The 10,656-nt window shown below is 36.2% G+C and overlaps 1 pseudogene; it reads left to right on the top strand.

The window, feature by feature from the left end:
- Positions 1-8,656: 8,656 nt before the first annotated feature.
- LOC140524324 (bromodomain testis-specific protein-like) overlaps positions 8,657-10,656 on the top strand; it is a 44,064-nt pseudogene continuing 42,064 nt past the window's right edge.

Genomic DNA, 10,656 nt, shown 5'->3' with positions numbered 1-10,656 from the left:
CATTAAATGAGATCATTTGTGTTTTGTAGCCTAGGACCTTTAAACACTTGCCCAGCCAATTTACATGGATCGACAATGAAAATAACGAAGAAACAACACAGCACTGTAAAACTTTTTTTATTCAAAATGAATTTCCTTATCCTTTAATTGTTGTATTATATTATTTGGAAGGCATCCTTCGTTCTACAAATATGACAGCATAACGAGAAATCATGTGGGCAGTGTTCTAAAATGAAGTGACATTAATGTAGAGCTGATGACGAATATATATCTTTTGAAAGAGAGATGAAATCATTGGTGAGGCTACTGTTTCTCTGGTTTTATTTCCCAAAATATCGTCAGATGTGTTGAGTAATGACAACAACTCTTTTTATATTTATTTTCTTCTCTATGATTGAGGATAATTTAAGGTAGTGGTTCAAAAATTACCCTTTTGAAATGTATAATATGTAAGCTATGAAGACATTGACTTAATTATTCTGTTCATTGTCACAGATGTTTCAACGCGTTGCAAACAGCCATGACGGCATTAAAAGAATATGAAAATGGAGATGTTGTTGACCAGGGTGGGAGTGAAGTGAACTCATTCTGAAATGGATAGAGAAATTAATGCTTTAAAAAATCAGGTAATTCTGAATATTGAATTGTGTCAAATGACTTCCCTTGATATACCTTTTGAAATAGTTACAATATGCACCAGGCCATTGGACACCAATGTCCTTGAGATTTACATCTTCCCCATGCTAGGAAGACAACAATTACTATTTCAGGCCTAGTCTCCTCTTGCTGTTCTTAGCAACTCAGTAAACAAGCTTGGGACTTGATAATCTCCCTGAAAATTCTGGGCTCTACTAACTTTCTTTCTAGATTTATATGCTAGAAGGTTTTCCTCTTCTGCCGTCTTGGAACTTATATCAAATAGAATGTATTTAAATATATTGTGTTAATGGTACTTCTCAAGGATTAAAAAGCTTTCTCAGGTGAGAGAAATATTAGACTTGTTCTACTCATCAATGGAAGTGTGCAAAGACAGAAATTTAGATTGGACCTCAAGAAAAACTTTCCAGCAATCAGAGTGCTACCAGAGGGAGATAAGCTATTTGAAGAAACACATGATAGAAAGTCTTTTAGGGGCACTGATTGCAGGATCTCTTAGAACTTCTGAACTTCTTCTGACACTTCTTCTGGATTTCTAAAGATCCAAATCATATCTCCCCCAAAAAGATGACTACTAAGCAGAAACAATTTGAAAAGCACTCGCTCTTTAAGAGCTTTTAAAATGGCAAAAACACCCTCCCCCCACAAAAAAAAACAACAACGAAAGCAATTTGATTGCAAGGTGATTACCGCTGATTAAGAACCTTCATAATACAAGGTAATTGAGTTAAAAGATTTAAAAGTGAAAACAGGACTTGAGTTGTTTTAAGAGGAGAAAGGAGTGGAATACTTAGAAGATTTTCATATCATTCCACCAGGACGTGGGTGAAACCGACTTCATTGCAGTATGGCCTATACATTGCTCTTCTGTTTTAGGGAAGCAAAGATTTTCTCGAACTTGAGGAATAATAAGTTGAGTAATTCATCTTGAACTATTTCTTAATTTGTAAGGATTCTAGTATTTGGTAATATTGAGCCATTTCCCCAACTCCCAGCAGGAGTTGGGGGAAATTCCTAGCAAGGTTTTGAAAAACAAGTGTTCAAATGTGATCCCACTGATAATGCTTAAAGTGCTATTTAAATGCTAACTAATAGTAATACTCTTTTTTTCTATGTCAAGTGACTCCTTAGAAACATTTTATCTTAACTCTCATTAATGTTCGTAGATGATATCTCTTGTCTTGCAGTTCTCATCAATATTTATCATAAAGAATTAACTTCTTAACATTTATTGAGGATTGGTCCTCTGGAAGGCAGTGGTAGCATATGTTTTATTGATCACTTATTTCATTCTGTCCTCTAACCCCTGGGTCTGAAGGAATAACGACCGAGTCCTGTTTAGCGTGTTGGTTTATTCCCTTAAAGCACTTGGGGAGCAGGAAGACGGCCATTTCACAACAGACGCTCTGAGAAACAATGTGATGTCCCTGGGTACTGTCACCTGAGTTTTGAGAAAGACCTCTCTGCTTTTCTCTGGCTCTGTAACCCAAAATCCTACCATGTCGCCTTCAAATGGCTATAAATGTATTTGCTTTCTCAGTGAAGTTTCTGAACATAGAATCAGTGTTCTCATTAGAATGAGAAAGGAAATTGCATGTCTTTCCAAATTCCTTTTGAGATTTCTTGATGCCTTAGGCCTGGCATAAGTGAAGAATTTATTGATCTCCTTCGAGTATGAATTTTATTGATATCTGCGCACTGTATTAAGAGCTGGAAAAAAGATGCATGAGAAAATTAGAGATCACAGAAGAAAATATGGGATGAAATATGAAATGTGGATTACACAGAGTATCAGAGCTAATCAAAGAAATTCTTGGTTTATCATTTCAGTCTTAATTTTGTTTTTGATTTGTCACTTTACCTGAATAATCATTTCAGGAAATACAATTTGTAGCTGTAATATGTAGAGAATGATGCATTTAATTACAACTGAATTAAAAATAATTTAATGTTATCAGTTTAAAATTAGTCTTTAGTTTGAAAGACCTAAATTGAATTGGTGTAACTTGATAATGTTCTTTTATACAGATTAAATACCTTACACAGCAATTGGAAGCAGCATTTTCATTTTATAAACACTTGGCATCAATTAATCAAAATCTTCAAGAAGAGGTTTTTTTTCACGAAAACCTTGCAGAAGAAATGTGACCAGTTGGAAGCAGACAGCAAACACCTGGAAGAAGAAGTTGTTGCTATTAGACATCATCTGGAAATTCTTAAGCTAAAATGCAGCTAAATGGCACAGAATAAAAACATGATCTTGATGAACGAGCATGGCTGGAAACTGATGAAAAACCAAAGGAACTCCATACATTCCTCCAGGTAACTTCATTTACCACGACTCTGATTGTAAAATATTTCAATGTAAATGAAATTTTAGGATATTTTTCCCGGTTCTACACCCAAAGTAAGCATTCCCGGAGATTCTGGAGTTGAAGACAACTTTTGGAATTATACATGTTTTTTGTAATGATCCTAATACTAGCACCAGAGTAAGTACCAGAGTGCAAACTAATGACTAACTTCCTGTAGAAATAGGGCTGTTGTTGCTTTTAGTTAAAATTTAATTCAGATGAACTTTATGATCAATACTTTCAAAGTTCGAATCTATTTTTAGAAATTCAGAATCGGTCTCTGGATCTCTGACTGAAATTAAAGTGAAAGCTAAGAAGTAGACATCTGTTAATTTCCATGATAAAACTGGGCAGTTTCTCATTAATTTCATTCTTTGTTTTCCGTTTGGTTTAGACTCAGCAGAGACAGACAAGTTAGAACAATGAAGAGAAAATAAATTAGAAATATTTATAATTACAAATTAGAAAATAAGAATGCTGATCTAAGGAACCAAATGGAGCAACCAATAAGAGAACTGGAATCCCAACTCTCAAGAATGACAAACTCATTTCAAGACGGTACTGAGGGAGAGAGAGACAGAAATATGCCCAGCTTTCTTTTGAAGATTTAAAAATGAGACAATTATTGTCAAACAAATTATACAGGTAAGCCGAGGCAGAGAAATAATACTTGAACTTATCAGATTGCTCTTGAGCTTTTCGATGATGATTTTTAACAAATCCTTAAGTCACAAATCCATGACTCCATTGGGAACTCGGTATCAAGAGTAGACATTATATTCATTAATAGAAATGAGTAAACCATTTTTTTTCAAAGTTAACTAGGTAGACAGGAATGAAGTGTGGTCCATTGGAGAAACGTTGGCTTGGCTGTAGAAGCAGAGGACCTGAATTCAAATTTTGCCTGTGATGCTTAGTCCCTGGTCTCTCTCATTCCCTGATCCTGAAACCTCTGGTTATTTATTCGCTGTGTCTATCAGATAAAACACAAACTGAAGAAAATGAGTAATAACCTTCATCTTTAAAAAACAATCTTATGTATCTGCTTTCGAAAGGCTGTTAATGTTCAGACTCTTGACAGCAAACGGTGACTGAAGAAAAATGTAGGCAATAGGAAGTCAGAAATATAGATAGTAGGAAATGAGTTCATTGGAATCAGGAAGAAAAAGAAACAAAGAACTCTCTTACTTTCATAAAGTTTGAGGGAGGGTATGAAGGCCTCAGTCTATACTGGGAGTTCTTATTACTGAGTTTTACCCAGACATATGTTTTCCCTCCCTAAATTCATTTATTCAAGAATAGGTTATGCTTTTTGCTCTCACCCTTCTTTGCACCTTTTGCCTCCTTTTCTTGGCGTGTTGCTATCTTGATATGTAGTCTAAGGATATTCAAATGTGGTGGGCATAGGGTAATGTACAAAGTCAAAAAAAATATTTCCAATACCCAGCAGAAAAACACACCTTCCAGCAAATGTTCAGGAGATGAAGGAGCGCTGCCTTCTAGGACCCTTGACAGTAGGACTCTGACCAGTCTTAATTCATCCTGCTCGTCTTCACTCTCATTTTTCAGCCAAACTGCTCTACCACTTACTCTGTATTTTGTCCTGCTCTGTATCCATTCGGGCTATCTGTTGAAATCTCTCTCTTCCTTCAGACACTTTCACAGGTGTAAATTCCAGGAAGCTTTCCTGGATTTTGCTCATCTCCCTGATAATCATTTCCCAATAAATTGATTTATTTGTTTCTTTTAAAGGCATACTAAATAAAAACTCTATCAATTAATGTAACAGAGTACCTACTACTACATGCATGATAATGTAATCCATCCCAAAGTTTGCCAAACTTTGACGTAACAGCCATTTTTTTCTGAACTATTCATAAAGGGAAAGAGTGGACCAATATTAAATAGAAATGACAATGATTATATGTAAGTGTTCAATTATCCCAGGGATCCCTGAATTCATTGGTCTAGACTCTAGCCCAGATTCCCTAAAACTGATACAGATTGAACCCGAGAACCTTTCTCCATCTGGTCTGAGTTACCTAGAGACTTTTTTATTCACTTCTCAGCAAAAACAATCAGCACCTTATTGCCAGGATTTGATTGATCCCCACAAGAATGTACATATAGGGACCAACTTTGATCACATCCAGTAGCATAAGCTATCCCTCTCTCCTGGAAATTAAACCCGTCTTCCAGTTGCCAATAACAATTCCACTGTATCCTTCCTCAACCTGAAAATGCTTCCAGTATGTATGTCCTCTGTTCTCAAAGCAGACCAAAATGACATCATTGTGCTTGAGTCCAGATTCAGTGTGTCTGACTGTGGCTGATGATACCAGTTCCGACTAGCAATGGTCTACCTCACTTTAGGCAGAAATGGTCCTTGTGAGTAGTTGTGAACAAATTTGGGTATCCTGTGTTTCCTTTGAGCTATCTCAATTCAGATTTGTTCACAGAGCACAACACCTTTTATGATGTGGTCACCCCATGATGAGCAGTCCTGTGCCAGTGTCTCCGATGTCACATAATGAATTTCAAAGTTCTTAAGAGAGACCATGAGAGTGTCCTTGCATTGCTTCTTCTAACCACCGTGTGAATGCTTGTCCTTTGTGAGTCCTTCAAAAAAGAGTCTTTTTTGCAAGCGTAAGTTTTTCATTCAAACCATGTGACCAGCCCATCAGAGTTGGAGAGTTTGAAGGCCTGAACATTCAATATCTAGAAAAGACCTCAGTCTGGTACCTTGTCCTTCTAGATAATCTTCAGAATCTTCCTAATACCATTCAAATGGAAGAGATTCCGTTTCCCGCCATGGACCTGCTATAGTGTCCAGGTTTCACAGGCATACAACAGTATAATACAGTTTCTCTTCCATAATATTCTTTGGACCCTCCCAAACACTGAGTTAGGTCAGTCAGTGCCTGTTTCAGCCTCATTACCAAGGCTGTGATGCTAGGTAAGGTGATGAAAGAAAAAGACTTCAAAAAGTGTGATCAGATTTAGCAGTGAAGATACCATTGGCAACCTTGGAGTAAGCAGTTTGAGTAGAGTTTTAGGGTCACAGTCAGATAAATGGGTTTGAGGAGTGACTGTAAATAACTCTAATATTTAGACAGGGAAAAGGAGGGGAGACACTACATAAAAATATCCTGAAGGGATGCCAAATTCAATGAAGATAGGAGAAATTTTAAAAACCCAGAAATTAAACATATATTGGATAGTGTGGTGTTTATATCACCTTTCATACATCATTGTCCTTAATTTGCACTTTTTGAGCCTAGTATAAAGGTCATGTTATAATACCTGAAATGAGAATACATAAACTCTATAAATTGTTATTTGCATTTTAGATTTGTAATGCATATCGAAAGTTAAAAGGTTAATCATGAAGAATTTAGAGTAAACTTTGAACTACCTTATATTCTACTCACATTAAAATCCGTCCTTGGAATCCTAGCTAACTCTGTGGTGCTGGACAAGCCACCTAACATCTGTGAAATGAGTTTGAGTAATGTTTGTCTCACAAAATGGTTGTGAGGATGCCACAAGATGATGTATATAAAGTGTTGTGAAAACCCTCATGTGTGAGAGAAATGTTAGCCACCGTTATTATTTTAAAGATTTCTGATTTTTTTTTTGAATTTTCCCCTACTGTTACTTATTTTACAGGACAAAGTGGTGTGCAAATGATTGGGAGGACGTCACTTAGTCCTCTGAGACAAATAAAGAGGATGACGATTTATCTCCCTTAAACTGTAAGAATATTTTGTTATTGGTTGAACAGCTCAGTAGTGATTGCAAAGGTAAGTACAGTTTAAAATTTCCAAACATAATAACTGTTAAACAGAAATCGAGGACGTGCGTGTATACAAGAAGAGACCATTGCAACCTTATGCCATTCATTCACAACAAAATAGAGGAAAGCCAATCACTGACAGGCCTTGGCCAAGGGGAAAGGGATTGTGTTGATTGCAGGGTCATAAATTTTTCAGCCATCTTCTACTTGTGTCAGTTCAAAAACAATTACTAAGTACCTATTTTGTGCTGAATACACAAAGTTTGTATAAGTTATCTCACTGAGTGTGCAATCTAATAGGGGATATACCCTACCTAGGTAACTCGAATACTGATATGTATATTCATATAAATATAAGTGCATGTGTACCTAAGTAGATATATGTGTACACATGTATATACACGTATATAAATACATATATATGTATTTATATATATAAATAATCATACAAATGCATATTTGTATATATACGCATATGTATGAAATGCACCGTCATAATGCTCTGTGAGCTTCAGTGGGGGAAAGAACACTAACTTTCAAGAAAAAATAACCTGTGTGTGAAGGTAGCATGTGAGTTGAGTTTTAAAGGATAGCTATAGATCATGGGAGTATAGGGAGGTGAAATGAACCTTTGAACTATGGAAACTGAGTAAAAAGGCAGAAAAGTGACAGCGAAAAATCGAGTTTTTCTGGACAGTATTTAGCAGTGAGAATTAAATATGGAAACTTAGGGGATTACAAATTTGCCGAGGGCCGAGATTTTTTCTGTTGCCAAGTCACTTAAACTTGGAGCTTCAGTTTCTTAATCAAGAAAATACCATAGTTCACAGGATTTTTTGGGGGGTGGAATGTATCTTGTAAGCCTCTAAGTGCTATATTATATAATGTGTGTTATTAATACTTCATGGTAGGATAAGGTGCATTAATTTTATTTGCTTGGTTGGTGAAAGGAGAACCATTGAAGAGATTGACTTGACTTCAAGTATCAAGAGATCAGGCAGTGATCTCTTTCATGAAAAGAATGGTTAAATTACTAAAATCTTCCATAAAACGGCACAAAATGTCAACAATCTTGTCAGTGTTCTACCTAATTTTTGTAATTCTTCTGTCAACATGACATATAGTACAGTGTACTGGACACCATACCAGAAATGGCTAGGTTCAGATTCTGCCTTATACACATACCAATTGTGTGAGTATTAAAATGCCTTTTGACTTCTCTGTGCCACAGCTTCTTCCTTTGTTTTGAATCTTTCAGCTTATCATTTCTCTTACCTTCAGCTTCACTTCCTGCTACAATCAGTGTGGCTCCATCTAGCAAGCGAGTTTTGTCTTGTTGCCTCAGTTTTGCTAAACACTGAAATATACGAAGAATTGAAAGTTACCAAGGGAAACCCAATATTCAAATCTGTTGAATCTGTAACTTGACATAACACACGTTACTACCTCTGGGTTAGGTAACAATTTGGCTCCATACCTCTCTGAAGAGTAAAGGGGCAGCTATTTTGCTTAATACTATAAAGAATTTTTCACTTTCCTCTGCTGTTTCAGCTATATTTGTTTCAAGTTACTAGAAGTCTGGCCAATGAATAAACGAAGATTGATATTACCATGTGAATCTTGAACGGTTTTTGCTATTATAAATCTCTAAAGGAGAAGCCGTGTTTCCACACAACTTTGTAAAATAAAACGCAGTTATGATACTTATAAAATCATTCAGTATATTTGAAATATATAGATATTAGGTATAGCATCCATTATATTAATCTTATTTGTCCCATCCAGAGTCCACATCAGAATATTTACTTTCCACATATATTTTTCTCATAATGTGAAGGATTCTGAGCTTTCATATATTTTTTTCTATTAAGTAATTTATCCCTTAGTGATCTTTTATCATTTTCTTCAATGCTCACAGAAAAATAGGTTATTCTGATACACAATGTGAAGTTTTTGACCAAGTAATATTTTGTTATATTCTCCGGATTTATGCTTTCATATTATTTTGCCATTGCAAGAGCATTTCAGTTCTGGGAATACTGCTACTGTCTTGCAGATTTTAAAATACTCATATTTTTATTTTGTGTTTTTGTCTGTATACATCTTATTAAACTTGTGAAACCTGAGGATGCTGTTCCTGGATAGGACTGATCACTACAACGTGAAAAAAGGCATTGCCCACTACTCACCAGAAAAGTTAAGAGTTTACAAAGCAAGATTCGTGGACTACAGGAAGAATGGCCAGAAACAGGACAAAGGATATGTGAGTTCGTACACCAAAAAGCAGAATGGAACAGAGAACTCCATGGCCTTAGGTATGAAACTCGCGATTTTAAAGAAAGCCTTGGAAGCATTTTTCTTACTGTTGAAGAAATGTGACAGGGGATTTGAGATTAGAAAGGCAAAAGGACTACGTCATTAAAACAGTATTATTGTTGAGCCTTACTTATTCATTTGCACTCTAGGGATGTAAGGAAGAGATGTATTTTGAGTGAAATTTGAAAATGGTAGCACAATTATTTGTGTTTTATTTTTCAAAATGAAGTAAAAAAGTCAACTCTGAATAATCAATAGTGATGGGAAAATGGATAGAATTTTATGTACATGCCCTTCTACACATTTCTCCAGAGTCATCCCAATGCATCAAAACTCAGGAATAATGAAAAAAGTCTGTTGTTCTAGCTATATAGAATTTATGGAATTCCTTTTCATTGAATACAAAAAAGAAGTTGTACACAAATAAGAATATGACCCATTTTTCATAGAACTATAATGCCCTAAAGTAGCCTGGATAAAAAATGGGTTCCTCACTGATTTTGATGAAGGCTAGAAGGGGGGCAGTGAGACCCTTGCCAAGATCATAGTACAAGGGGCAGTTCACTTCGAATGAATGCAAAGACTCAAGCATTTCTGAACTCAAAGTAAAGATTTACCTTTATCAGCGGACAAGGGTCCTTAGGGCACCTGCAACCTTATCTGTGTACAGGTAATGTTTCTAGAGCATTTTCTATAGTAAAACATGTGTCAAATAGGCTAACTAGATGATTCAAGGTGGGATTAGGGAATGGTTACTTCTTAAAGGAACATGTAGTTTTGTTACTAGGGAGGTATTTTACCCAGCATGCGTCTGGAAACGAATAAGTGCCACTCCATGGAGGTATGATTTTAGGCCTGAAACCTCACTAAGTCAACTAGTGGTCAGGACTGACCACTGGCCACAGGACTGACTAAAGAATACCGTCCTGATCTCATGAATATCTTGTTGGAGGAGATAAATGAAAGGGAGTGTACTTATATCGAAGTCTAAGATACATATGATTGGTCAGTGAGTAGTGAATGTCATTATGATCAAGTACACAAACAGGTCAGCCAGCATACAGCTGTTTAAACTCATGAATTCTCTAGTTGGAACTTGCTACTGTATCAGTAAATGAGAAAATAGTGGTTGCTGGGGCAGGCTGTGTTCTTGGCCTGGGGGGAAACTGCCTGAGATAGGGTTTTGAGGCTAACAACAAATGTTATCTTTGAAGAGAAATGTGATTTTAGAATAGGAGTCCAATCACATGCACCCAAGCACCCCATCAATTTCTAACATGTCCTGACTTTGTGGGCCTGTGCAGGCCAACAAATTCTCAGTGCCACAGGTAATACGAAAAGGTAAGCTTCAAGGGGTAGAGCACGGACCACTCTGCATCAATAGAGGGAGTTTCTTGACAATGAGTTCCCTACATGGATTTAGTTCAGCTGAAATGAACATTCTTTTTCTTTTAGACATCCAGATGAGTATATTCAAATGGCATTTATTACTTCCTTCCACTGAACTGTCATTGAAAAAAGGCAATTTTCACC

The sequence above is a fragment of the Notamacropus eugenii genome, chromosome 2, assembly GCF_028372415.1.
Source record: "Notamacropus eugenii isolate mMacEug1 chromosome 2, mMacEug1.pri_v2, whole genome shotgun sequence".
Taxonomy (NCBI): domain Eukaryota; kingdom Metazoa; phylum Chordata; class Mammalia; order Diprotodontia; family Macropodidae; genus Notamacropus; species Notamacropus eugenii.
This window is presented reverse-complemented; position numbering and strand designations above follow the sequence as displayed.